Raw genomic sequence first — 5,423 nt, 5'->3', positions numbered from 1 at the left:
AAAAAAAAAAAAAAAAAAAAGAAACAAAAAACAAAAAAAAATGGCTGCAGCTCTCCCCTTTCCTCCTCCCTCTCCCCCGTTATCGCGACACCTCGCAATTTCTTTCACTCGAAGAATTCCTTCAGGATCTTGACTCTCGATCGCGCGTTTCGATGACGTGATCGTGTCGCTCGAAAAAAAAAAAAAAAAAAAAAAAAGAAAAGAAACGGGAATTGAGAATTGGAAGGGAAGATTGCGCGCGAGGCATTCGTGGGGGAGACTAATTATCAAGGTGGAATGCCCGTTCTGGAATCCGTGATGAAACTCGATCTCGCTATTGGAACCACCAGATAATGACTAGGAAGTTTGGGGGCGTGGTAATGAGGGTTGGGCCCCTCGACCAACTCGCTCGATTCCCTCCCGACGTCTCTCCTCTCCTTCTATTTCGCGTTCCCTCACGATAGGCTAGGCCCCATGGATCCACCAACTTTTCTCTAGCCTCGGTCTTCTCGATCCATCCTCGGTGATAAATCATCGCTCGAAAACGTACTCCTCCTCCTCCTCCTCCTCCTCTTTCGTCCATTCACCATATTACTCGCGAGTTTCCTCCTCGACATCTTCAAACTCTTCCATCCTCCCCTCCTCCTCTTGTAACCTGGAAATTCCCTTCTTTCCTTTGAAAAAAAAAAAGAAAGGGAAGGATGCATTCCAAAGATGGTTATTTTCAATCGATCCTAAGAAAGCGGATCGAGGGCAGGATGGGAGAGGTTAATTGGACATTGAGCAAAAATTCGGGGGACAATTCGGCCGCCAAGCGGAGGAATCGGCCGGTGGTATTCGAAGGGATGTTTAACAGGTCCGCCGTGAAAAGGAACCCTTGTTTGGTCTACGGGTCGGCCGGGCGCGAGACAAGAGGAGGAGGATGCTAACAAACGAGAAAGTAGTCTCGTAGCGGTATTAAGCGTTGGTGCAGCTCGATGCACTCGCCACCACGAAACTCTCGTTTACACCAAGTTTCCCCAACACTTTTGTGTCCCTCCTCGACTCTATTCTTCTTCTTCTTCTTCTTCCTCTTCTCTCCTCCTCCCTTCTCCTTGCCCTTCTCCCAGAACGGGGGAGGTCGCGCGACCGCAACTCGAATTTCGAACAAGGCCGATCTAATGCGCGGACAATGTTAACTGATGAGCAGCGCCGGGCCCCGCCACGTTGCAAGAACAATGCTGGTCCAGAGGAAAACAGAGGAGAAAAAACAATGGGCGCCCATTAGCATCTACCTGAACCTCTCTCTCCCTCTCTCTCTCTCGAATTCTCTTCTTCTTCCTTCTCCTTCGTCCTCCCGGCAACTCTATTTCCATGGAATCCCCTCCTCCCCTCGTTTCACGGTTTCGAATCGAATCGTTTCCATTTTCCACTACTATTTCAGACACTCTATGCTCTACATTACTCGAGAGTAAATAATCAATTTTTCTCGTTTCGTTTTCGAAAGGATTTCTCGATTTCATTTTCTTTAAACTTTGAGAGTCGAAATAACGTTAATCGTTCCTCTTCTTCCTTCCTTTCCTTTCTTTTCTTTAAACTTTGAGAATCGAAATAACGTTAATCGTTCCTCTTCTTCCTTCCTTTCCTTCCTTTTTTTAATCTTTGAGAATCGAAATAACGGTAATCGTTCCTCTTCTTCCTTCCTTTCCTTCCTTTTTTTAATCTTTGAGAATCGAAATAACGGTAATCGTTCCTCTTCTTCCTTCCTTTCCTTCCTTTTTTTAATCTTTGAGAATCGAAATAACGGTAATCGTTCCTCTTCTTCCTTCCTTTCCTTCCTTTTTTTAATCTTTGAGAATCGAAATAACGGTAATCGTTCCTCTTCTTCCTTCCTTTCCTTCCTTTTTTTAATCTTTGAGAATCGAAATAACGGTAATCGTTCCTCTTCTTCCTTCCTTTCCTTCCTTTTTTTAATCTTTGAGAATCGAAATAACGGTAATCGTTCCTCTTCTTCCTTCCTTTCCTTCCTTTTTTTAATCTTTGAGAATCGAAATAACGGTAATCGTTCCTCTTCTTCCTTCCTTTCCTTCCTTTTTTTAATCTTTGAGAATCGAAATAACGGTAATCGTTCCTCTTCTTCCTTCCTTTCCTTCCTTTTTTTAATCTTTGAGAATCGAAATAACGGTAATCGTTCCTCTTCTTCCTTCCTTTCCTTCCTTTTTTTAATCTTTGAGAATCGAAATAACGGTAATCGTTCCTCTTCTTCCTTCCTTTCCCTCCTTTCTTTTTTAATCTTTGAGAGTCGAAATACCGTTAATCATTTCTCTTCTTCCTTTTTTTCCTTTCTTTTTTTAATCTTTGAGAGTCAAAATCATGTTAATCGTTCCTCTTTTTCCTTTTTTTCCTTCCTTTTTTTAATCTTTGAGAGTCGAAATAACGTTAATCGTTCCTCTTCTTCCTTTCTTTTTTTAATCTTTGAGAGTCAAAATCATGTTAATCGTTCCTCTTTTTCCTTTCTTTCCTTCCTTTCTTTCCTTTTTTTAATCTTTGAGAATCGAAATAACGTTAATCGTTCCTCTTCTTCCTTCCTTTCCTTCCTTTTTTTAATCTTTGAGAATCGAAATAATGTTAATCGTTCCTCTTCTTCCTTCCTTTCCTTTCTTTCCTTTTTTTAAACTTTGAGAGTCGAAATAACGTTAATCGTTGCTCTTCTTCCTTCCTTTTCTTTCTTTCTTTAATCTTTGAGAGTAGTTAATCGTTCCTCTTCTTCCTTCCTTTCCTTCCTTTCTTTTTTAATCTTTGAGAGTCGAAATAACGTTAATCATTTCTCTTCTTCCTTTTTTTCCTTTCTTTTTTTAAACTTTGAGAGTAGAAATAACGTTAATCGTTCCTCTTCTTCCTTTCTTTTTTTAAACTTTGAGAATCGAAAGAATCTCCCCTTTTCGATCGATCCGCCGCGAATTCGAAAATACTCGGGATTGTTGAGAAAATTTCGTGCAGAAGAGGTTCTTCCTCCGTCATTGCGGATGGAAGAAAGGAAGGAGGAGGCAGATCTCTCTCGCAACTTTTCCAAAACGCAACGAAAGGAACGTAATCACGAACGTAATCTCGGAGTAGCGGAAAAATGGTAGGGGGTGTCGGTCGATTAACGAGGGGATGTACAGGTTGTAGAACACAGGATCCCGGTGGTAAACATTTATTCGTGGCGTTAGGTTTCGGGGGCGAGGGCGTGATTGGTCGAGGTTGCAAGATCTCGGAAGGGATCGTTTTTTCGGGCTACCTCGAAGTAAGTATCCTCGATCGCCGCGAGATAACGGGAGCGGCGCGTAGATCATGTAGCAGGTTGGGCGATGGTGAGCAGATAGGTCGCGTCGCGTTTTGTTCTTTCGGCGATGAGAGCAAGGATCAGATAATCCTTGGCGGGGAGGGTTAAGGAAGGGAGAGGAAAGGAAAGGAAAAAAAAAAAAAAAAAAGAAAAAACATCCTGAGTGGTCGTTCCGCACCGGTTCTTCCTCTCCTTCTCCTCCTCCTCCTCCTCCTCCTTCTTCTTCTTCTTCTTCTTCCCGGTACCGGAAAGCAACCTGTCAACCTGCTCGCTGCTCCTGTTGCTCGTTACCATCCGCTCGCAAACAACCGTTTCAGGTAAGAAGAGGAGGAGGAGGAGGGAACGTCCCCCGAGGTGGCCGAGCAACAACCCCCTCCCCCGTGAAAAATGGAATATTCACGTTGGGAGAAGTGAAAAACGTCCCTCGAGAAACGAAGAAACAGTTAGGAGAAACGTTTTTTTTACCCTCCATGATAATTTCTTATCCGAAACGATACGCGTCGAATCTGATATTATTTTTCCCTTCCTCCCTGTTTCTATTTAAATCTTTCCAAGCTTTAATCGGGGGTATTACGACGATTCGTACGAATAATTAATAGGAATAAGATACTCGAAGATACTCGTGCGCGATTCGAGCGAAACGAATATCGGCCGCTCTTTCTTTCATCCATCGAGGAGGGACGAGGAAGGGAGAGACGCCGTCGCGTCGATCGAGGACCGCGATTTTTCGAACGAACTTACTTGGAGAAAGAAGGGAATGGGGGAATAAGAGAGAGATATCGTGCTATCCGATCGAGGATAGGAAATACATAAATGCATTAAACGAAAACGTTGGCCACGATTTTTTTTTTTTCCGCTCCCTCCCCTCCCCTTGCTTCGGTTTGTTGGCCTGGCGAGACCTCTCGTTATCGGAAGCAAAGAGTCGCCTCGATATCGACACGTCGCTACCACCGTAGATAACACCGAAGTACATACATTATTCAACCGTTTGCTCGCATATTAGCAGGTATCGAAATGCGTGGCTAAGCTTATCGGTTACGACGATATCGTCGCCGCCTTTACGTAAGGATGGACACGAGATTTTAATGGAATACGGTTACGAAGGACGGTTAAAAAAGAAGAAAAGGAGAAGAAAGAAACGATGTATATCGCTTTCTTCGATTTTTTTTCGAATTTTTCACCCGTGCAAACAAAAATTCGCGAAAAATTCTCCCTTGCTAGGAGAATATATATATATATATACAGTTTTTCCCGTTTCATCGCAAGCATCACGTACACACGCGCGCGTAGACTCCTCTCCGCCCGATGGGAATTATCAACACGTCCATCTAAAGTGCATCCGTTCGGGGAAAAGTCGTAGAAACGGGCTGGTGGATAGGCCGCGTTCGATTCGTGTATCGGTCGTACAAATCTCTCGTGACGCGAGCCATCTCTCCAACCATCGGCTCGCGAAACGGAGGGAATTTTTCCTTCGGTTTTCTTCGGATTTTCATGCGCGAAATATCGATCGAATATCCATCGAGTCGCGCATCCGACTTTTTGTTTAAAAAACAAAATTTTTTTCGAAAGAAAACACTTGTATATTCGGGCGAGAATCTTGGAAAGTGAGTCGAAACGATGAAGAAGGGAGGGAGACGAGATCTCTGCGTGAAAAGGACGCGTCAAATTTCGAGGGAGGGAATGAATGGATGAAAAAAGGAGGAAAAGTTCGTGAGAAGTTCACCTGCGCGTTCGAAAGAAAAAAAAAAGAAAAAAGAAAGAAAGAAAAAAAAAAAAAGATTCCACACCTCCGCCGCGTTCAGTTTCTATTCGCGGTCCAACAACACCTTTGCGGTGTTGTCTCTCGGTGGTCTCTCCATGGCGGTGGCAGGGCCATAAATTGTCCACTTTGAGCTATTTAAGCGATAGATCATGTTTTAAACAAAAGTCGCCCTGATCCGCGTCGGATCGGAGATAAAGGAAGGAAAAGCCCTCGAATGGGGGGAGGGGGTGCGAGAGGGGGCGAAGCGACAGGGAACGCCCTGAGTTTTACGCCGACCCGTGGCACATATATATGTATACCCCATAAATCCTTCACCCGACACCACCTCGACTCATGCCATTCTCGCGGCTGTTTTCTAATATTTTGATTTATGCCGCT

This window comes from Apis dorsata, unplaced genomic scaffold, assembly GCF_000469605.1.
Source record: "Apis dorsata unplaced genomic scaffold, Apis dorsata 1.3 scaffold_957, whole genome shotgun sequence".
NCBI classification, from domain to species: Eukaryota; Metazoa; Arthropoda; class Insecta; order Hymenoptera; family Apidae; genus Apis; species Apis dorsata.
Note: the sequence above shows the minus strand (reverse complement) of the source record.